A 25684-nucleotide genomic window follows, 5' to 3' on the forward strand; every position below is an offset into this window, starting at 1 on the left:
TTGGTAAAGCAGCAGGATACAAAATTAATGCACAGAAATCTCCTGCACTCCTACACACTAATCATGAAAAATCTGAAAGAGACACTAAGGAAACACTCCCATTTACCACTGCAACAAAAAAAATAAAATATCTAGGAATAAACCTACCTAAGGAGACAAAAGACGTGTATGCAGAAAATTATAACACACTGATGAAGGAAATTAAAGATGACACAAGCAGATGGAGAGATATACCATGTTCTTGGATTGGAATAATCAACATTGTGAAAATGACTCTAGTACCCAAAGCAATCTACAGATTCAATGCAATCCCTAGTAAAGTACCACGGGCATTTTTCACAGAACTAGAACAAAAAATTTCACAATTTGTATGGAAACACAAAAGACCCCGATAGCCAAAGCAATCTTGAGAAAGAAAAATGGAGCTGGAGGAATCAGGCTCCCTGACTTCAGACTATACTACAAAGCTACAGTAATCAAGACAGTATGGTACTGGCACAAAAACAGAAATATAGATCAATGGAACAGGATAGAAAACCCAGAGATAAACCCACACACGTATGGTCACCTTATCTTTGACAAAGAAGGTAAGAATATACAATGGAGAAAAGACAGCCTCTTCAATAAGTGGTGCTGGGAAAACTGGACAGTTACATGTAAAAGAATGAAACTAGAACACTCCCTAACACCATACACAAAAATAAACTCAAAACGGATTAAAGACCTAAATGTAAGGCTAGACACTATAAAACTCTTAGAAAAAAGCTTAGGCAGAACACTCTATGACATAAACCACAGCAAGATCCTTTTTGACCCACCTCCTAGAGAAAGGGAAATAAAATCAAAAATAAACAAATGGGACCGAATGAAACCTAAAAGCTTTTGCACAGCTAAGGAAACTATAAACAAGATAAGAAGACAACAGTCAGAATGGGAGAAAATATTTGCCAACGAAGCAACTGACAAAGAATTAATCTCTAAAATATACAAGCCGCTCATGCAGCTCAATATCAAAAAAACAAACAACTCAATCCAGAAATGGGCAGAAGACCTAAATAGATATTTCTCCAAAGAAGATGTCCACATTGCCAACAAACACATGAAAGGATGCTCAACATCATTAATCATTAGAGAAATGCAAATCAAAACTACAATGAGGTATCACCTCATACCAGTCCGAATGGCCATCATTAAAAAAATCTATGAACAATAAATACTGGAGAGGGTGTGGAGAAAAGGAAACCCTCTTGCACTGTTGGTGGGAATGTAAATTGATACAGCCACTGTAGAGAACAGTATGGAGGTTCCTTAGAAAACTAAAAATAGACGTACCATATGACAAGGCATTACCACTACTGGGCATATACCCTGAGAAAACTATAATTCAAAGAGTCATGTACCACAGTGTTCACTGCAGCACTATTTACAATAGCCAGGAGATGGAAGCAAACTAAGTGTCCATCGATAGATGAATGGATAAAGAAGATGTGCCTTATGTATACAATGGAATATTAGCCAGAAAAAGAAATGAAACTGAGTTATTTGTAGTGTGGTGGATGGACCTAGTGTTTGTCAAACAGAGTGAAGTAAGTTAGAAGGAGGAAAACAAATACCGTATGCTAACACATATATATGGAATCTAAAAAAAAAAAAAAAAAAAAAGTGGTTCTTAAGAACGTAGGGGCAGTAGAGGAATAAAGACACAGACATAGGGAATGGACTTAAGGACACAGGGAGGGGGAAGGGTAAGCTGGGGTGAAGTGAGAAAGTGGCATGGACATATATACACTACCAAATGTAAAACAGATAGCTAGTGGGAAGCAGCTGCATAGCACAGGGAGATTAGCTCCGTGCTCTGTGACCACCTAGAGGGGTGTGATAGGGAAGGTGGGAGGGAGACCCAAGAGGGAGGGTATATGGGGATATATGTATATGTATAGCTGATTTACTTTGTTATACAGCAGAAACTAACACAACACTGTAAAGCAATAATACTCCAGTAAAGATGTTAAAAAAAAAAAAAGATGCATCCATGTTTAGTTCATTTTTTATCAGCTATGTGACACTACTTACATTTAGGTACTCACATGGCCTCAAAGATTCCTGCCCATTGGTTTACATCTCCTAGCCTGTTTCTGGGTTTCTGAGCCACAGGAAGTGAGATGATAAGTACTGTCATTTTAAGCTGCCTAAGATGTGTTAATTTGTTACACTGCAATACAAAACTAATACAGGCATGTTGGTCAACCGTTATGATCTTAAGCTGTCTCGTGTGTAAAATGAAGATAATGGCATTCATTGTCCAGAGGTGTTGTGAGGGTCAATTATGATTATAAGTGTACACATATTTATAAATACCAAATAATATAAAATCTGGGATGGCCTTATTAATCTTAGAAACATATGCCACTTAGGGATCACTTTGGTACTCTGGTAATTTCTTCATGGCTCTTATCTCCCCCCATTATATTGTGATCTATGGAAAGAGGAAGCTTCTATCTTATTTCTCTTTGGATCTGAATAAAAAATTCTTGCAAAATTAGTCATGATGATAGAAATCAGAATAGTGGTTGCCTCAACAGGGCAGAGGAGGAGATGAGCCTGGGAAGGGATACCAGGAAACTTATGGAGTTTGAAAATAATCTGTATCTTAATTTGGGTAGTAAATATATGTAAAATTCTTATGTATACATGTACTCGTGGATTTTTTTGTATTTAAATTATCCAATTTTTGAAGATGCTGTTGAATTAATCCATGATAAACATAATATTATTTTTAGTGGAATATATATTTTTTATTACCTAAGCAAATTTGACAGAAAATGAAATGGACACATACTAGGTTTTCCAGAGTAAAAGCCACAGCAGCAGCTATACTACACTTTCAAAAATGGCAAGATGAACATCCTGTCCCTGGGAGAGAGTCTCAGGATTGTCAGGGAAAGCTTTACAGATAAGTGGCTTCAAAACAGATCTTTCTAAAAGCAATAAATGAATAAACAAATAAATAAGCAAATCAAAATCATAGAAGTAGCTCATTCAGTCCTAGCTTGTGACTTAGATATTCCTATATCTCAGTACCTCCAGGGTTCAATAATCAAATATTACAGTCACCAGCATATTTAAAAATTAAAATTATGTATTTAAATGGTATTCACAAATTATTTAGCTTTGATAAGGAAAATAAAAGACATGATACTCATGGAACACCAAGGCTAATAGTAAAAATAGCAAAGGGGTACGTGCTTCTGGGACCCTTTCTTGAAACAACATTGAACTCTCACTGGCAGTGTCAGCAGGTTAATGAAGAAATCTCTTCGGCACAGCACGTGTTCAGTCCAGATTGACATCACTTGAGACATCGTTTTAACAAATGCTGGTTCATCAGTACTCAGCCAGCTGACTGACCTGAGTTAAAATTGGAAAAATGCCACTTGCTTCAAGGACTGAATGCCTGCAAAATCATTGCATGGAAGAGTGAGAGGCAACCATCTGAGGAAAATCAGAAGATACACAGCATTCAGTGAATCTAAAGCCTGTTTTAGAAAGTAGCACAGCAGACACTTTTCATGACTTCAATCTCAAGAAACTAGGGAAATCCTCCTATTATCATCCTTAACTTTCAGACTTAGTCTCAGAGCTTGAAGAGACTCAGAGATCACCAAATCCAAACTCCTCTATTTGCAGGGGAAAAAAAATACAGCCCAGAGATTAAGCTTCTGGGAGAAGAGAGGATCAAGAAAGGACTTATGTTAATGTAATCATTATTCTCATTTTACTATAAGACAAATATATCAGTGTAGTAATTAATTTTAAGAATTATAAAACATCTACTTTATGGAAAAGCTTGTAAAGGATTTTGAAAAACTATTTTCGGTTCTCTGGTGAGGTAATAAAAACTCAAAACTTTCTTCTGGTCACTGAGAAATCTTTGGTCAATGAAATACAGAGGACAAGAATAAATGCATTGTCACTACACAATTTGTGGTCAGTGGAGAGGGAAAAGCAGAAAACACAGGTGGAGTCTGAGCAGGTTCAAGCACAGATTTAACTTTTCTTGTCCCCCAACCCTCTGGTTTCCCTGATAACAGACATCCCTCCTTGGGTCAACAAGAAATGACTACATAAATGAAGTTAATGATATTTAGGAGGCTGAGAAACTGCAATTAGAAAGCCCCGCTTGGGGGCTTCCCTGGTGGCGCAGTGGTTGAGAGTCCGCCTGCTGATGCAGGGGACATGGGTTCATGCCCCGGTCCAGGAAGATCCCACATGCCACGGAGCGGCTAGGCCCGTGAGCCATGGTAGCTGAGCCTGCGCGTCCGGAGCCTATGCTCCGCAACGGGAGAGGCACAACAGTGAGAGGCCCGCGTACCGCAAAAAAAAAAAAAAGAAGCCCCATTTGGAAAGGTCTGGAGAGAAATTTAATAAGTGTTGGTGCTGCAGACAAATGACTAGACTATGGGAGGAAAAAAAACTCAAGTGTTTTAAGAAAGGCATTAAACTCATCTGAATGATCAATCACTCCTTACTGCTGCACGTATCTATTCTTCCTCTGGTTTGGACACAGTCAAGGTCAACATTGTGAATGTTCACAAATCCATGTGGTCTGCCTAGGACTACTTGTCAGCATGGTTACCAGAAAGAGTTTTGATCTGGGGTGCTACCAATTTCAATGAGCTGGTAAACTAAGTAGACTGGCTGGAAATTAGAGCAATTTAGCCACTTGCTGTTTAGATCACTCTCCCTGCTGCTTAGATATGCCTAAGAGTGTCAAGTCTGCCCAGAGGGTAGTTGGCACAGAAGCAGGTATCAATGTAAGGAACTTGTGCAACACTACAGCACTAGTCACAGAAGCTAGCACCCAAACAAGGCTTCATGATTCCCTACCCAGTGTTCTTTCTACCCCATCAGATATTCACCCATGAAGGTATCTTCCAAATTCACTTCTACCCTGTACAAATTTTGAATATATGCATTTAACAGTATAAACAGAAGCTAGAGGCAGACCGAGTACAACAGTTATATGAACAGTTAGTCTTTGTAAAAGCCTCTCTAACTCCACTTCTGGACAACCTTAAGTAACATTCTTCTTCATTTTCCATCACACTACCTTTACCAATTAGAATCACGTTTACATGAGGATAGCAATTCCCCTATGGGAACACTACCCCAGGTCTCAGAGTCTTCAAGTTACGTCTCTAGTTGCTACTGTCCAATCTGATACAAGCAACTCCATCCTCTGTCCCACATTTTATTTTCCTCAACTTCTCAGCAAGTTGCCTGCCCTGTGCCTCCTTCCCACCTAGGAGGCATGCTCTTTAATCAACAGCAGCTAATGAATAATTTGCAAGCAATTATGTTTTTATGCTTTGCTCCATTTAGAGCCAGAAATACCAAGGTAATCTAGTTCAAGCTCATCATTACATAAATGAAAAATGTTAGCCCACAGAATTTTACACTTTATCTAACATCCTAAAAATAGTAGAACTACAACCCCCAATTCTGGACACCTAACAGTGATTTTTTTTTCTACCTTACTATGACGCCTCGAATCATACTGATCACGCTACCTCTGTAAAGAACTAGCTAAAATGCACGAACCATTCTAACATGTTAACCAGTATTTTTTTTAATCTTCAAAAATAAAAATAAAGTTTATCCACAGAGATATAAGTATATTAATATGTAAAAGTATACACTGCTGTGAAATTTGTAAGATAACAAAGGATTAGAACGAGGCTTGACACTCCAAGCACTCTGTTTATTTTTAAACACAAATACAGTTGCCCCTTGAATAACTTGATGTTTGGGGGTTCCAACCTTCCACACAGTCAAAGATCCACGTATAACTTATACTCGGCACTCCATATACGTGGTTCCTCTGTATCCATGGTTCAGCATCTGTGGATTCAACCAACCCGGGATCATGTAATACTGTAGTATTTATTACTGAAAAAAATCCACACGTAAGTGGACACATGCAGTTCAAACCCATGTTGTTCAAGGGTCAACTGTATTCTATTTAGCACGAAACTGAAGCTCATTTCAATTTTGCCACGAAATACAACTATAATGTTCAGATGGTACTTGAGGAAACTAGAATTTTCATAGAACACATTACAACCTGTTTTTTTTTTTTTTGCAACTCTTTCATCCAGGAAAAGTATTTTCTAGCCAAAAACGAAGGAATTATTTTGACATATTCCACCTGATGCATTGATAAATAAAATTTCTTCCATCTTTGAAAAACATTCAAAGTAATTATTGGGAAAACGTTCATTTTCTTCATTAAAACCAGTTATCTAAAAAATTACCAGATAGGAAAAGAAAGTAACAGGATAAAACTGTGTTTTAGGAGTAATGAAGAAAATTTCTGGATGAATATAAAAGCTACTGGATAACAGAATTGCATGGCAAACCCAAGATCTTTTTTTCATGTAATCTGATAAACTACTGCTATTCCTATTTCCTTCCCACTGTTAATGGTGTTAACTTTGTCCCAATTACTCACTCAAAATCCAATCTTATTTAATTTTTCTCTCTCTCTGACCACCTCTCATTCAACGAGTAATCAGTTCCTACTGGGTCTATATTCTCAATGTTTTATAAACAAACATTCTTCTTTCCCTTCCCACTATTACAGTCTCAATACAAATATACCTGTTGCTTGCTTTCCTCCAGTCTCACTCAGTAGGAAGCATCAGGCACCTGATTGCAAGAGTGATGTTCCACAAGCACAGTGTAGGCTTGTCACGTCCTTTTAAAAAACCATCATTCTCCTCTGAGAATATAGCTCAAATTTCTTACTATTGCATTTAAGAATCTGTGTAATTTGAGCTAAATCTACTTTCTTTCATTTCTCAATAATTTCCCATTGAGGTCTCCATGCTCTAGAGCAATGCTGTCCAATAAAACTTTCTGCAGTGATGGAAATGTTAGACATCTGTCCTGTCCAATACGGTGGCTACTGGCCACCTATGCCTACCGACCACTTGAAATGTGTCTAATGCAACTGAGGAACTGAAATCCTAATTTTATTTAATTTAGATTTAAATAATGTAACAACATGTTTCTGGTGGCTACTGTATGGGACAGCTCATCTCTAGTGGTTCTCAAATTTTATCATGCATCAAAGGCACCTGGAGGGCTTGTGAAAACAGATTACTGGACTCTATTCCAGAGTTTTCGAGTTTGGAGTCTGGGACGAGGCCCAAGAATCTGCATTCCTGAAAAGTTCTCAAAAGATTCTAATGCTGCTGGTTAGCCTGCGGTGCACATTTGAGAACCACTGTCCTAGACAAATTTAAGCCCTATTGTCTCTTGAACAAATCTAGTATGTAGATGTATTTATATCTGCATAGGTTTCTGTTTGTAACTCCATTCTGCCTTGTGTTATATTTACTTGCATACCCATTATCTCCTTCATAAATTATAAGTTACTTGAAAACAAAGACTATGTCATTTTCATGTGCAAGACTTGCAAACAAAGACTATGTCATTTTCATGTGCAAGACTTGCAAACAAAGACTATGTCATTTTCATGTGCAAGACCTAAAATGTCTCAGTCAGTCATATAAACGTAACAAACATGCAGTAGGGGTTGTTGGATTAAATTAGAAGTCAGTTGTTTTTAAAAAATGTTTAACATTTTAAATTGATTTCATTCATTCTAAATTTAAATTCTGGTTAGATGGAAGAATTAGTTATAAAACTATGCAGATCTCCTTAAATTTTAGAATTCAGATTACATAAATTTGAGATTCTCATGGTTCTCTATCGAAACAGTCATATAATTACACTCCACTGGCATTGGTAATTATATTTCTGAAGTAAAAATGACAAATATCACAGAGGTATTAGAGAGAGTGGCTAAAGTCACAGTATTATAAACTTGAAAAAAATAAGAAAAACTGACCTCTCTGTGCAGAATTTTTTAAACTAATGAGAAACTTTTTTAGCAGCTTTAAACATTTTACACATGATTCTGCTTTTCAAAAAGTGAAAATAGCTCACATTTTCTGTGGAAATGAGGCTCAATACAAGAAGAGTAAGGCATCATTAAAATGAAGCTCAAGGTGATACAAACACCACGAGAAGAAATATTTTCAAGACTTCTTACCACAGTGAGTGTAGTTAACATTGGGCAATTAGTTTACTGTCATCAGCCACCGTTAAACCTGCAATTTTAAAGAAACCACCTAAAAGGAAATCACTTCCACTTCTTTTTAAATTATAGTAAGTCACCACCAAATTATTTTTCTGCAAATTATCAAAGAAGTTTACTCAGCACATTTTAAAAACAAGCTTGCACTATATTAGAGACTCAAATAATGTGTGGCTGTTTCACTAGCCAAATCACTCTTTCCCATTTTCCACACAAATATGGGCCTTTATATGAACATCAAAGAAATATGGTTAATGAATAAACACTCAAAATCTTAGCACAGGGATGAGTCTAGAGGGCATCATCTGGCCTTAGTGCAACATTATCTGTTGCTAGGTAACCAGAGATAATAAAAGGAGATCTGAAGCAAGCCTGCAAAAGAAAACCAGCCCCAGCCCATCTTTAATATCAGCTCTGCTGCCACCATTAAGATTGTAGGAGGTCCAAAATCAAAATGCAGCATCAACATTAGAGGAGGTAAAGTTGACTTTACGCTGTGATCTAATGCCAACCTTTCAACACCAATAAAAGGCTTAGCTGACAAGAACTTCTCTAAGAAAAAATACTCCGTTTTGGGTGTAGTCAATGTCACTTTGAACTTGAGAGTCATTTCTAATATTCTATGACAGCCATTCAAATATCCACTCAGTAAATACGTGACAGCTTAAAATGTATTCTGCAAGAGTCTGGGGAGAATAGTTTGTTTTGGTTGACAGTATTTTTGTTTTGTTTTATTTTGTGGTCTGTTGTTTCTTGTTAATATAATTTACGACCTAAGAATTTTAAATCTCTTCAGGAAATAATATCTACATGGGCAAATCAACAAACAACAATAGTGGCCCACAACGCCAATTAAGGACCAAAGGGCACACACAAAATTTAGATCTAGATTCAGAAACTTCTGTGTTCTACATTCGCAGAACAAGACCTCATGGAATAGGTGGGGTTTTGGCTCTGTCTCATCTAAGGGATTATAATTTATATAGGAAGAAGCAGCAACTATGCACAAGGAAATGGGAGTCAAAAGAGCCTGATGTGTTCAGGACAAAGTGATGCTTGCCTCAAGAGGAAAGTTCATTATTATTTTATTAGTGGTAGTTCATTGAGAGTCTATCCAAAAAAGGAAGAAAAAGAGAAAAGAAAGAAGTACTTTTTGTACCTGATCTCATTAACCATGTTGGCAACCCTCTGAAGTATGTACTATTATGTCAATTTTATAGATGAGGATAGATGAGTAGATGGATGGATAGATAAAAAGAAATAACTAATACCAAGCCTAAGACATTTAAAATTTGCCTAAATTCACACAACCAAAATCTAGGTATGTCTGACTTCCAAGTTCAAGTTCCTAATTACACTTTACAATCCCCTCTACAAATACTGGGAGACAGAAGAACAATGCAGGATAGGTAAAATTAAGATAAATGATCAGAATTCAAATTTGATTTAGTGATTCCATTCAATATGGATACTAGAGAAAAAGTAGGAGAGGGAAAGAAATTAATATTAAAACCATCAGAAGAAAATTTCTCAACCTAACCACATTGCCATTTTTTTAAACAGGCTATATTATACAGATATGTCAAAAATATATTTAACCAGTACAATATTATTGAAAATTTGATTGTTTCCAAATTCTTGTCTACTACAAACCAGTGCTACAAAGAATATCCTCCACACATATCTTGACAAATCTTTGCAATTATGTCCATGAGCTATATTTCGGGCAGGAACACATTTCTGTTATACCTACAGGAACATGGTTAGGATTTTGCTACCAAAGTTAGGACAGGGGACTTTGGTCTGTAGGGATGATCCTGTAATGAGGCTGAAACATTATAGGCACTAACGCAGGGTTAAGTTATTTTTATTCAAGGCAAACTAATTTTAAGCACTAGAATTGAAAAACCTAGATCTGGAGATAGATGAAGTGGACACTTCTCAGGGGGAATAAAGTAAATAATCATCTATTATTGTTTCCTGTCAACCTTAATCTGAGATGAATAAAGAGTCATGGTACAGGCAGGACCTGATGAACCCTCAGAGCGACCAGGTGAGCTGCATCAGCCCATTTGGGCTTCTACGCCAAGTGGACTCAGGTATGGCACAAAGGGCTGGGCCTTGGGGGCCAGGGAAAAGATTTAATGATACATCAAGTTTATTTTTCAACACAAGGCATTTTTAATGGATTGAGAACATGAATGCACAACATGAAGTGATTCTAAGACTTTTTATCGCTTACAAGTGCCTGACTTTTGACCTTACATAGCCTGCCTGACTTTTGAGCCAGGAAGAGGAAGGACTACTCCAGGCGAATGAATTTTAAAAGGAAACGGGAGAAACACAACGTGGTATATACATACAATGGGTTATTATTCAGCCATGCAAAGGAACGGGATTCTGACACACGATGGATGAGCCTTGAAAACATTATGCTCAGTGACAAACATTACGCTAAGCCAGACACCAAAGGACAAATATTCCACGATTCCACTGATTTGAAATATCTAGAATGGGCAAGTTCATAGAGACAGAATGTAGATTAGAGGTGACCAGAAGCTGGGAGAAATGGGGAGTTCATTATTGCCTAATGGGAACAGAGTCTGTTTGGGGTGGTGAAAAATTTTGTCAATAGTGGTGATGGTTATTCAACATTATGAATACACTTGCTGCTGCTGAATGGTACACTTAAAATGGTTATAAATGGTAAATTTCATGTTATATATATTTTACCGCAGTCAAAAATAGTATTGAAAAAGGAAAGATGAGAGAACAAAGAAAACTGCTTTGATAATCATATCTCATAATCCGCAGTGTATATAACACTATGAAAGACAAGATGAGAACCACAGAGGGTAACCATGGGCTAGGTGAACAATATCAGATCCATGAAGCCATTTTCTAAAGGTAATGTGAAGGGAAATCAAGAAAAACCAGTGCAGAGGGAGGAATGATGGGGGCCACAACCTGGATAGATATATAGGAGGAACTAGCTGTTTCAGGGGGCTAGCATTCAGGAGAGCCCCAAAAGAGGAGAACATAATATGTCTCTGTGAGGCTTCTACCACCTTATGATAGAAGGCCTGAGAAACAGCGGGGGGTAAAAAATAATTAGTATGATGAATTGGAGCGTAACTCTCCACCCCCTAAAACCCCCTGTGGCCTCTGGGAATGACAGGGAGGAGAGGACCGCCATTCAGGATGCCAGGCAGGGAGCTCCAACCGGCCCCACCAGGGTAGTTAAGGCTGGGCACAGCCCAGGCACACATTAGTGTGAAAGCTCTCATCAACGTGCTGCAGCAACTCCTGACCATGTGGAAAATCAGAACAACAACAAAAAATCATAATGGGAAAGAATACGAAGAAGAACATATATATAACTGAATCACTTTGGTGTATACCAGAAACTAACAAAGCATTGTAAATCAGCTATATCTCAATAAAAATAAAAATTAAAAAAAAAACAGTGATTCCTTCGTCATGATCCCATTGTCCCATGAAGTTAACGATTTATGAGATTGACATACATTCATACCTACTACGTGAACATATTTTATTTACCATAATGTCTGAAACTATTTTATTTACCATAACTTTATTCTATTGTCAGGTTTTTTTTTAACAGTTTTAGCTCAATTTTAATAGGAAGTCATCAAAAAGGAAGAAATATAAATAAGAGAGAGAAGTAAAAGCACTTACATCACCAAATTGGGCCGACACCTATATCCACACTTGAACAGTGCTGGGAACTCCCGGAAACAGCAATCTGGAGTCCCAACTGGGAAAGGACCTGGGCAGTGCATCCGCTCCACGGGTTAGACTTCAGATTGTAGTCTAGGAGAGTCCCGTTTATAATACCAGGCCGCAAGCTGATATCATCAGTTTGCATGCAAACGTGCAGCTCTGGTTTTCTTCAACAATGCTGTATGTTTTACCTTGTGAGTCACAAGATTTTCCAGACCCCGGGGAACCTGGCCAGGTTCTCAGGGCTCGAGAAATTCCAAGACCCAGTCCCTTTCTTTATCTTAAGTGCCACCAGACTTGCTGACAGCAGTTTATGAGCAAGCATGTAGTCCAGGCGAGGTCACGAATTGGTCAGAGGCCTAGTATTGCCTCTGAAGCCTGAACAGGACGATTTCCATTTCAATTTTCCTGACAGTCGGCCTCAGGATTGTTTAGGCCCGAGGGCATAGGAAAAAGGCAAAATAACACGAGAAGTTTTCCTGATTCGGTATGACACATGGCAATTCCAAATAGTTAACTGAAATAGTACAATCAATGCAACTAATAAAGGATTAAACGGTGTGGAGAATAGTTTTGAGGCACTAGGAGACTGAGTGAAGAAAACGTCCCACCAGGAGTGAGACGTGTTTTGGGACATTTACGTTTACATCCAGTAATTTGTTTGCAGCAATGGTAGTGATTACAGAATGTTCTAATAAAGAACGATTATGTTTTCCAATAAATTTGCCTAAATTTTTTGTGCCCTCTAATAACTTTTTTAAAGGTTCTAAAGGTAGAGTAGCATTAGTAGTGGGTAAAGTAGGAATCGACAACCGTGTTCACAATGGTTTTTCTTTAACAGATAAAAACTTATACCAAACACCTTTCCAATATAAATTATCAACATGTGATAAACAACCAGAAAATGGAACTTCTAAATGGTAAGTTGAAATAGTGTTTTCATCATTGGTGGCAATACATAAGAACTGGGGAGCCACTTTGAAAAACATACAACAAGATTGAGGGTATACGGTCCATTAACAAGTTGATAGAACATTCCAACAAACAGGGTTCCCATATCCTCGAAGTTTGTCCACAAACTGGTCCTTCAGCTGCTCGCACACAGTCCAGTAAAAGGTGTGTTTGATTATCTGAATCTAGATAACTTCCATTAAAGTGGGGTAGCCAATATTCATCATTAAAAACAACTGGTAACACATGAAATTGACACATAGTAAAATTATCTAAAACGTTGTAATGGTACAAGGTGCCTGTACTCCAAGTATCTGTACGTTTAGTAGTTCCTTCTGGAATCGATAACCAATGATTTGTAGGGACTCACTGAGCAAACATTTTTCTCCATGTATATACAGTATTAGACATTAAGATTTTTTGAGCCTTATCCTTTTGGACCAACTGAAACCTTTACTTATTTTTTGAGTTTGCTTCAGCTTTCCAATTTGGGATATGTTAAATAATTGCATGAATTCTTTATCATAATTCAGGGTTAGCTCATGGGGTTTCATAATAGTGGGCATCCACTGAACATTAGTTAAAGCTTGAGCTATGTCCTTTCCAGTATTATGTAATCGATTAGCTAGAGTTTCTACATCTATGGAGTTAACTAGGCCCATACAAGTTCCAGTAGCGCCTAATAAAATATCATACCAAGCTCTTTTATTTTTACATTTAGGTTGGGCAGGGAAAGAAATATTAAAGTGTAGTATATGTTTTTGATATTGTTGCCCCACTGTGATGCAAGATTGAGGAATCCTTACCAAGGGGTGGAGGATTACAGGTGGATGGTTTTGTAAAGCTGTTATATGACCACTCCACCATGGTCCATTTTTGATTTCCGCGCCATGAAAGGAATGACACTTCATGAAGGGAAAGAACATTACTAATAGAAGACCTATTATATAAAGACTGATTGCTAAAAGTTTAATGAACAAGTGATCTCGACCACCCTTCTAGCAAAGTTCCATTTCAATGGCCTCGAGTGAAACAAAAGTCATAGCATTTTATAGAAACTAAAAAGTTGATTGTTATGCTTAATTGTGAAGAATCAGACATTTGTACAAATACTCTAGACGTAATTGAATTAACCGTAAATTTAAGTTGGGTCCATAGAAGGTGAAGTTTGTATGTCTGCAGAAAGAAGAATTAGCCGTGCAGATGTAGTTATCTTGTGTGCGGTCTCACAAACGCCAAACAGAAGAATTATGTCACCCGAACTTGACTGGAGATGAAATCTGGGTTTTCATGGGATAGGCGGGGGTGAAAGCTGTTATCAAAGCACCATCCATAGTGGCCATAATAATAGGCATAATTCAAAAACCTTTAGCAGGAAAGGCTTCAAATATGCCCACTAACACCCTCTGGATAGCTCTCTAAAGGTCTCAGTTCTGCCACAGACGTGGCAGCTGGCTTCCCTCGGTCATGAACACAGTACCCTTTGTATGGTGGGTCACTGAGTCCCCGATGTGCTGCTCCATCTAAGCAGCCATGTCTTCTGGTTACAGAGTTCCACGAAGCAGCCAGTGCACAGCCCCACAAGTGGGGCTGTTAACTGAAAGCACACTGTGGAATATTTGTGCAAACGTCTGTGGGTCTTCTTGGGGCACAGACAAAGAAGCCTGACTGCTGTGTGGCCACAAGACTTTTAGCTGATTCAGTCAAAACAGCAACTACCAGATCAGTCCTGTCCTCACTGCCGGACTGCGGAGGAGAATAACATCTCCTGCCAACCCAGCGAATCCTCTGCGACCCCACATCGGTGCCGGTTCTCGTTCCGCGGCTCCCCAAAGATGACCGCTGAGCTTTCCCTCCGAGGCTACTTAAGCTCACGTTCACCTACAGCTCTGCCTTCTTCATACAAACGCCAACAGCGCAAAATAACCTCCTTGATGAAACACTAACTCTCGGGCGTCCCAGTGCCGTGCTCCGGCATTTCCAGAAAAAGGAAGGGCCCGGGCCTGGCGGCGCACACCCTTCGGTAGCTCAACTGGTAGGGCGGAAGACTGTAGACCCGACACCTGTGGACAGTCTTAGGTCGCTGGTTCGATTCCCTCTATTGTCAGTTTCAATGTTAAAACCTCTGGGGTCTCAGATATGTGTGACATGTCAACTTCATGAGCCATTTAATCCAGTTATCCACTGCTTCCATAAAATATATCCAAAGACATTAAGAATGGATTATTAAATGTACAAATATAAAACTACGGAGTATTTGAATCATAATGTAACAGTGAATTTAACCTATGATATTATGAATAAATATCTTCAAGCAAAGCTGGCTTAATGACATTGTTCCCCTATGGAGACTGTCATTAGAAGGGTAGCTTTTAGTGAAGTCCAAGTGGATTACTCAAATGGCTTCTAAGCTCACTTAATTAACATGAACTTAGAAACCTGTTTTTTGGTTTATTTGTTTGACAGCCAAAGGATCAATTCGACCCAATTGTTGGATTTTACTTAAATGCAGATAAAAAGAATACCAGTACAAAACAGTTTTCTGAAACGTGGAGAACTGAGAAATGCAGCTCCTAAGTGTTGGTTATTCTAATCAATTGGTATTTCATTAGAGGTTATATTGGAATTCAATTGGTAGAAAAATTTAAGCACCTCGTTTGACTGCCTCGGAACAATTTCTAGTCATCTATGGCTCCTCTGGGCGAAAAGGAGGGGTCTTGCTAATCTTAGCTTTCACTCCCTTTCCATCTATACTCTACTACCTCTCGTCTCCCCAGCATTCACCTCCCACATAATTGCTAATGGAAAGGCCTACACATAATTCCCAGGGCCAGTTCAATCTGCTCAGGAAGAGTCTTCTCATCACTAAGAAACTTCAGCTTTTATACTAGAAAACTGGGTCTTCATTGGTGGAAGGCAATTTCGCATCTCTGAAAGAAGGATGTGAACATTCTTCACGTTCATCAAAGGGGTAATAAGTTGAAAACAGTTGAGAAACAGCTCTATCAATGTTGAACATTTATCTGTCCATCCTGGCTGATTTGGCAACAGCTCTTCCTTCTGCTTGTAATTTCCTCCTCTGTCTTCTCATGGTCAATGTCTATACATCCCTTAAAATCAAGTTTAGGTGTCATTTCCTCTGAAAGCCTTCCCATGAACATTAGACTGGATTTATGCAGCTGTCTCCCGCCAAGACTGTAAAGTCCTTCAATACAGAGATCGTGTATTATCCCTCTTTGGATCACAGGTACCTATCATGATTCTTGTCACATAAGAGAGGCTCAAATAATGTGAGATGAACTGAAATGAACTGGACTTTCAATCTAAGTAAGTGATCCTATCACTGCTCTTACTAAGAAGCATGAGAAAAAGTCTTTTCTTCCAATGTACTGTGTCTCTTATATCACACTCTGCTCTCTTGCATAGCCTTGTTCTTCAGTCTGTACTTACACTACCCTCTTTCCCTCTCAGAGCGGAACAAGCCTAGCCCACTTTCTAAGGATAACACCTATGTTCCCTGTGAATGCATTCCACCATTATACCCTTTCTCTTGCAAAGCCTCACTCTTCTCCTGATTCATTTCTTTTGCCTACAAATATGCTCAGTTTACTTATTCTAAAAACCCTCTCGAGAGACCTTATTATCCCCTTAAATTATAATTTGCTTTCACTCACAGATTTTCCCAAATAAATCTGCAGGTCAGTAAACAATAAAAATTACTTGTAAATAAATGAGGAAGAGAAAGAGGGGAAGATATTGAGAAGCTGATTTGCAAGTATTAGAGAAGGAATAGGCTACACGAAGGCAACAAAATATACTGCTTATATAGAGACTAACATAGTACTTAATAAGCTCTACTTTCTCACCAAAACCCTGTACATTAATAACGAGTTGTTGTGACTCAACATTTACCATATATGAACATTTCCCTAAAATTCTGAAATTTGTTTAGCATGTATCTTAATTCCACGTTAGAAATCTTAATTTCGAAGTATGGATATGCAAAATGAGTGTTATGTAAACTTTCTCTAAAAAATACTTTATCTGCTTTTTGTCAGAGCTTGAGGGTTTTGATTTTTGTTTGTTGGGTTTGGTTTGTTGTGTGGGGTTCATTTTATGTCAAAAGAAACACATTGGTCATGATTTAATTTTTTGAGGGGTTAGTGAAGAAGGATGGTGGGATGGAGGAAGGGAAGAACATTCAAGTTTTCTACATAGAAACAACATATGTCTCCATAAGACATATGTGTCACCAGGAAATTATTTGCTACAGGAGAAGTTATCAAGCAAATAAATTCTTATGGCATCAAGCAAATAAAATTCTAGTGAATAGGCAATGCTTACATTTTGTGTTTTAACTATTTTCTTATGAAGTAAGAGAAGGCTTAATGTGAATAATTCCATAAGACCTCACTGTGGTAGATTATTGCAGTATGGTCCCAAACTTATTCATGCCATTCTGTGTTTTCACCTTTGGCTGATGCAATACCACACTGACTGATGGGCTTTCTCATAAGGCTTGCTTTGGCCAATAGTGCATAATATGAAACAATGGGATATAACATGATACAAACGGAGATTTGAAAAATGCTGGTGCCTTGGTGCTTATGTTCTTGCTGCTGTTGAAGTGAGTCTCTGTGTGAATAAGCCTGGGCTGGCAGGCAGGAGTGAGCCCCTGTGTGGAGGCCATCATCCACCAACAGCCCCCAGATGGCTGAAGACACATGAGGAAGCCTAGATAAAACCAGAAATGTTCAGTGAAGTCCAGCTCAAATTACTAACCAATCACTGAATAATTTAGTCTGGTATTTTTATCCCATGATAATTATACGAATTAGTTGTACTAATGAACTGGTAGTAAATATAAATTTTAGCAGTACTATATGAACCATGAATACTTAAGCAACGCAATGAAGGGCTAAATTCAATAAAGTACAAGTACTTGCAACATAACTCATTTTATCCTGGAAGTTCTTCAATAATGTTGAACTTCGATATAAGGTAACCTCTTAAAAATAAACTATCTGTATTATAATGCTCTTTGGTAAATGTTTCTTACTTAAAAATACAGATTTTATTTACTATAGTCTCTTATATAAATATTTAACATATAGAAACATAGCAGTGATTATCTAATTCACCTCCTTTTTCATTTTCAGATTTTAAATGCATACTAAATTTTAAAGACAATGCTCTTGAATATTTGAAGCTATATGTCATATCTGTGGTAAAGATAAACAAACTAATGACAGAATTACAGTTTCTCAATCCAGATAGTCTTTGGATATGCAAGAAGTCAGTGGAAGCCTAGAATGATTTATGTGCTTATCTAACCAGTTTGCATAGCATTTTGTAAATCCCTTCTTCCTTAAAGAAAACCTACTTAATATTCAGGTTCTTTAATTTGGTTCTTTTCTGACTGTTATACATTTAGGTTTTAAATATAATATTTATATAAGGCAGAATTCAAGTCTACAAAACCATAACTCTACATTATAATGATAACATAGGTATATAAACTAGGACATTTATTTATATTAAATTTAAGGTTCACATACTGGCAAGTTTTACCTGGCTGAGTCATTACCGCTCTTCTGCAACAGAAGATTAGTGAGATATAACAGTGCAAATGCAAAGATATTGCAGCATATTCTATTACTATCATTCCCTGAACAGAAAACATTCTTGCAACAACAAAAAAAAATACACAAACTTTTGTGAAGCTGACATAAGGCTTGTTAAAATATTACTTATACACACAGAAGGCAGATTTCATCAGATATTCAAGTGATTAAAAATATCTTTCTATGGGGCTTCCTTGTTGGCACAGTGGTTGAGAGTCCGCCTGCCGATGCAGGGGACACGGGTCCGTGCCTCGGTCTGGGAAGATCCCACATGCCGCGGAGTGGCTGGGCCCGTGAGCCATGGCCGCTGAGCCTGCGCGTCCGGAGCCTGTGCTCCGCAATGGGAGAGGCCGCAGCAGTGAGAGGCCCACGTACCGCAAAAAAAAAAAAAAAATCTTTCTATGGAAAATATCAGATCTTATTTGTTTTCTTATGCTTGTGCTAATATTTCTTTATGCTTTCTCTGCTCTTGAGAGGATTATATGAGATGAAGTTGTGAGAAATGGACAGGTATGAAGCTGAGTGCCCAAAGTGGGAAAAAAAAAAAACAATAGAGGCAAGACAAGAGTGTAGATGAATCTGAGAAGTTAGAATATGGTCAAAAATCAAAAACATGTATGTTAGAATTAGGGTTCATAATAGGCAGTAATATCATGGGTGAACAATAAGGCAGCGCCAAACATATATTCCAGAATCAGTTATGAAGGAAAGAAAAAACAATCATTTGCTCAGTGCCTGCTATGTGCGGGATACTATGTTCTTGCTTGGCTTAGATTACCTCATTTACTCCTCACCATAACCTTCTGACATAGGTATTATTGTTTCCATTTTATCAATGAGGAATTGGGGCACAAATAAATTACATGACTTGCCTATGGTCAGAAACCCAGGCATGTTGGGGTCCAAAGCCTGTGCTCTAAATCTGGCATCGGTGACAAGACAAGAGAAGAATGATTGCTGAGTTAAATCTCTTCCTCAGCCCCAGGACTGTTTTACTAGCATTCCCAGTCTCACACTCTGTTTACTAACAATCCATTCTTTTTTTTTTTGCGGTACGCGGGCCTCTCACTGTTGTGGCCTCTCCTGTTGCGGAGCACAGGCTCCGGACGCGGAGGCTCAGCGGCCATGGCTCACGGGCCCAGCTGCTCTGCGGCATGTGGGATCTTCCCGGACCGGGGCACGAACCCGTGTCCCCTGCATCGGCAGGCAGACTCTCAACCACTGCGCCACCAGGGAAACCCAACAATCCGTTCTTAAAAATGGTCACTCCTGCTCCATATCCCTAGCTTCGGTTTGTAAGTTGTCCATGGAGTGGTGGTTTCTCTATCCAATGCAATTCTAGTAGGCTTGGATGATCTCATAACACTCATCTGTATGTCAGGCTAAAAGTAGTTTAAGCTATAAAATGGATTTTTACTGAGCTATCCCTGTATAAGAGATTTTTATTCTTGTACGAAAATGTAACGATATGATAACAACCACTGCCTTGTAGGAGGTTAAAGCCATATACAAATGGCTTAAGTATGCATGGTTCTCCAAGGGAAAATCAAAATATTCCAAACTCAATATTTGGCACGTAGGAACCAAAAATGTTTTCATGTTAGTAATAGCAAGACTACCTAATCACCAGGTTTACCCATGTTAGAGGCGGAGCTAAGCCATGACTAAGGATAAATGGTAAGATGCAATTAGTATGTTTAGCACAAAGCCTCGACATAGCAATGGCTCGATAAACGTTCAGTTTTAGTGTCATAATGAGTAGCAAAACAGTCAAAATTGTACAGGAAGAAGTAGTTCTCAATCCCTTTCACTTCTCATTGAAAGGAAAACATTATGCATGCCTTTCGCTTTCAGGAGAGACCAAGAAGAGAACAGTCTAACTAAGCTGTGACAAGTATTTATTATAAAAGAATGATAAATATAATGCAATGGAGAAAATAAGGTATAAAGAAGTTCCTATGAGAGTCGAGAAGAGAAGAGGTTATTTCAGGATATAAAATATGAATTCATTTTATCTTTGTTACACCTGTGGCTGTCAAATGCACTGTTAGTTCCTGAGTATATTTCAGGACTGGCTTGTTCTTTTTAGAACACACATGCAAAAGTAAGATATGTAAGGTTGAGAAAAATATCTGGACAGCAAAAGCATCTCACTGAACAAAAATAAAGACTTAGGAAAAAAATGTATGTAGATTACTCAATACCATTTCAGAATAAGTGATTGTTTTAAAAATAGGGTTGCCAAAACTCTACACCTAAGGGAACCAAAACACATCACGAAATTAAGATCAACCCAGTTAATTAGTATGGTCTTGAACTTACATGGACAGCAGCACTACTGGTTTCAGAGCCCATTGAGCACTGATGTCCAGTGTAAGCTGGGACAATATTACCAAATCAGATTATTTATCTGATTTTGAGAGTCACAGTCTTGGAAGTAAGCAAGAACTTTCAAGAATCAGTCTTACACCAAATGTCTTTCAAGTTATCACCCAAAATTATTTGAATAGCTCTAATGTGGTGGAATTTTCCATCTTATAGCAGAATATGCTCATTTTTAGTACTCTGATAATTAGGCTTCTTCTTGATTATTGACTCAAAATCTTTCTTCTACTCATTTCTACCTTTTGGTTCTAGTTCTATCTACACGTAATAAGCACTTCCTCTTTTTCCTATGATGACTCTTCAAATTTCAAAATCATCGGACTACCTGTTGCTAACTCTCCATTTTGTCATTCATCATGCGATGCCATTTCCAGGCTTTTAATTATCCTAACCTCCCTTCTGTGAAAGTTCCACTTAAATTTTATACCTAAGTATGTATAAGTACCACAGACATGTGTACCCATTGCCACAGATTACCTCCCAGGTCAGTGATTCTCTTACTATCTATAGTGAAATACCACTGAGCTTCTATTCTGCTCTCTCTTGAGGACCAAAGTTTTGTTTAAAAATAAATTAGTAAAACAGTGAAAAAAGACACAAACTATAAGCCCTGTTTATTATTATTAGATTCATCTAACATAAAATTACTCAGCCAATTGCTTCCTCTCTATTTCTTTTCTTAGCTCTTCATGAACTGGTGACAAATAGTTTTGGTTGGCCAGCAATTAAGAACCATGCTTTGAGCAGCGCTGTCCCAGGTAATAGATGCTGTACTTAACTTTGTGTAGCCCATGCTTGTATGAGTACTGAAACTATATCCTTTAATTGAGACTCTGTCAACCAAATTCCCATTAACATCTATTAATCTAAATTATTCCAACCAGACCTACTGTATAGCGCAGGGAACTATACTTAGTATGTTGTAATATTGAGAAAAGACTCCTATAAGAGAAAAGACTCTGAAAAAGAAAGAAGTATATATTTACACACATAACTGAATCACTTTGCTGTACACCTGAGACTAACACAACATTGTAAATCAACTATACTTCCATTAAAAAATTTAAGTTTATTTTTTATGTGGTTAAATAAATCCATCCAGATCTGTATTACTGAATTTCTTTTGAAAATATAAATTCAGTAATTTTAATATATTAATATGACTGTAAAATGTCAATTTACTATGTCAACAATTCCTATCTTTATTTTCTTTCTGATATATTTATTTTTATCATAATAATACATTTTCAATGTGGATAACATAAAAGATGCAAAAATATGTAGTGTATAGAGAATAAAAGTAAAGTCATAATCCCACCACTTAAGACTAGCAAATTAGGCCATTGCCTTTGCAGTCAGAAAAAAACTGAATTTAAATCTAACTCCAAAAGTTACTTATTTGCCTAAGGTTTCTCATTTTAAGAAGAGATGACAAAATCCTCTGTATAGTTTAGCTGTGAGCATTAAATGCAATAAAGTTGTAAATTGCTTAAAGGGCAGACAAATATATATATTCAAGCAAGTTAGCTGTTATTACAGATATAATATTATGCTGTTCATAATCTGGTGTTTCTCCCCCTATGTTTTGTACAAAATTGAGATTTTACTGTATTTACTTTTTATCCTATTGCTTTCACTTAATATTATAGTATGCAAATATTCTATCACCTTAAATTGCTTTTTAAGAGATTGTTAGAATGGCTTCATTGTTCTCTTCTCCACAATATTAGACATCTTTACTGCTTTTGTGCCTTCTGCCATTTTGAAAGATTTCTAACTTCATCCAAATTATCGATAAAAATTACTGAAAAAGAAGTAGTTCAGCTTGTAGTTCACCAGTAGAGATCTTCCTCTAGTTCACTGTTTCTCAAATTTGATCATTTCTCTTTTAAAAAAAAACTGTGTTTTTTCTCCTCATATGAAACCGTAACATAAGCACTTTCAAAATTATGTGAATCACAATCTTTTTTTGATAAGGGCATGTCATTTCAGGGCTAAAATTTCCTACTTTTTTTGGCCCAAGTAGTACATCTTGCATTATCCCAAACAGGACTCAGGAAACTACATCCTACACCCCAAATCTAGCCCACATCCTATTTTTTGTAAATGTCATATTGGCACAAGCCACATTCATTATCTACTTATTGTCTATGGTGGGTCTCACATTAAAATGACAAAGGTGAGTAGTTATGGGACTGTACAGCCTGCAAAGCTGAAAATACTTGCTCTCTGGCACTTTACAGATATAGTTTGATAATTCTTGCCCTAGGCAAATGAGAAGAAGAAAAGAAATAGACTTAATGGACAAGTAATAATTTTATTGCAAGTGAAGACCGAAGATATCATCATGGACTGAGGCTTAAATAAAAGAAACTAATAGGAAAAGTGGTCACACAGACACTTGATGGCACGTGCAAGTCAAACACGCAAGACCTTGTGCCACAGCAGTCAGTAAAGCATTTCCAACATAGGGAATGAGTTAATGTCTAGAAGATGATACAATGCTCTATCAATAGTTATTCCACCTGGGTTTAATTTAGCTTCTTGTATCTATAATCTAACATTTTTAAATTAAATTTGGGGCCTTTGGGAACATTATTTCTTCAAATTTAATTTTGTTTCTTTCACTTTCTCTTCTTTTTCTGGAACTCTAGTTAACATAGGATGAACCCTGACCACTGCCCCACACGTCATCTGAACTTCTAAGGTTCTGTTCATTTTTCTTTTGTCTTTTTTCTCTCTGTTCTTCAGTTTAGAAAATGTCTATTGATCTATCTTCAAGGTGACCGATGCTTTCTTCTGCCGATTCACACCCACTGTTGAGCCCACCTAGTGAAATTTTCAGTTCAATTATTATGCTTTTCAACTCTAGATTTTCCACTTGGAGATTGAGGCAAGGAAGAGATTCTCTTTTAGAGTCTCTGAGCAACCACTGCCCTACAGATCCCTTGATTTTGGACCTCTGGCCTCCAGAACTTCGAGAGAATCACTTTCTATTGTTTTAAATGACCATGTTTGTGACAACTGGTTAAGGCAGCCTTAGGAAACTTATAAAGGCCCTCTCTAAATTCCTGACATAGACTCCATGAGCATAATAAAATAACTGTTGTTTTATGCCAGTAAGTTTGAGATGATTTATTATGCAGTAATAGATAACCAGATCAATTCACGTGTATATATTTGAAAATCCTGACATATTCAAAAAGAACAGTTAACTATGCATTATTACTGTTGTGCTGAGTTATCTTCAGAATTTTCATATGCTATTATTCTTCCTTTCTCACTTTAAACGAGTGTTAATTTTGTTTTATTATTATTAGATTACTAGGTGAGATTCTACTGTACATTGTCTACAATGTACAGTAGAATGTTTTGCACATTTTAGCCCATGATTTTTCAGTTAGACTATAAGACATGTATGTATGTATCACGGCTTACTTGTGAATCATACTTTTTTTTTTCTTGTTGAAGCTGGTGTATGTGTGTGTGTGTGTGTGTGTGTGTGTGTGTATATATATATATAATTTTGGTTGAATTTCCATAATGGCTCTTTATTTGTGGTGTGCTGCTTGCAAATTTTGTCATTTAAGTAAACTGCAATGTATATAATATTAAAACAAATTACTGAGTAATTGCTAATTTTATTAGACATAATTTTGTAACATTAAATCATGGGTATTCAGTCATGTTCTTCTCTTACAAGCTAAATAAAAACTATTTTTCCACGGAATGTGAGATAGTTAGGAGATGTTTTTTCTAGCTAAGAGAGCTTAAGTTAAAAAAAAAAAATTTAGTTTTGCACTAGTTGCTTCCACATCCACTTAAAAAGTGACCAGAATTCCACTTAAGAGTGATATTATAGAGCATATGATTTTTTCTTGTGTATAAGCAATCTTGGTGAGATGCCTGGCTTACATTAACATGTATAAAGACTGTCAATTTCCTCTTCTGTCAGCCTAATTACCCTCTGAAAAAGAATGGCAGGTTAATTTGGCAAGAGTTGAAGTTACTAAAGATGTTAGCTAATAGTATTTTCTAAGTTCACTCAAGCCATGCGCTTAAATAATTCATTCTAAAGTGTTAATATAAATCAACACCAAGCTCTTTAGTTCTCAGCTTCTGAAATCTAATTTACTCCCATTTGGAAAATCTTTATTTTTGTCTATCTCCATGCTTGTGGTACCTTCTTAGATATTTCCAATAACGAATGCAATGCCCATTTAACCAAGAATCAAAACAATAATGAAGAATGTCCTGGATACTTTTTTGTTCAAATCATGGTCTGATTCTTGGTTAAATTGACTGTAAGTGTTGCTTTCCTCTAGGAAATTGGAGAAAATAGCATAGAAAATGTATCTGTCTTATTTTCTGCTCATTGTGTCCTCATTCTCATTTGTTAGATGGAGTTCAGTAAAATTTTTTTTAATTTTAAAAGTAAAAGTAAAATTAAAAAAGTAAATTCCAAAAAAAAAAAAGTAAATTCCTCAATTCCTCTGGCTCTCTTTAAGCTTTCATTCTGAGGGAATGAAATATATACATATGTACACACACACACACCCCTATGAAAAAGATTTGTAGAAAAACCAACCCTTTCTTTATATTCAACCCTAAACTGTTAAATAGCTCTTTTGCTTCCAATCCACTGACATTTTTGTTTCCCTTTGCTATTTATGGAGGGAAGTATAATAAAGGTAACTCTAGCTGCTGTAATACATAAAATGCCTCAAACCAAAGTCCAAAAGAGTTGTTCTTATTAAGCCGGTGGCTATCCTCCAAGTGGAAAATCAGCACCCATTGTCCTTCCATGTTTTGGTTC

This window comes from Globicephala melas, chromosome 9, assembly GCF_963455315.2.
Source record: "Globicephala melas chromosome 9, mGloMel1.2, whole genome shotgun sequence".
NCBI lineage: Eukaryota > Metazoa > Chordata > Mammalia > Artiodactyla > Delphinidae > Globicephala > Globicephala melas.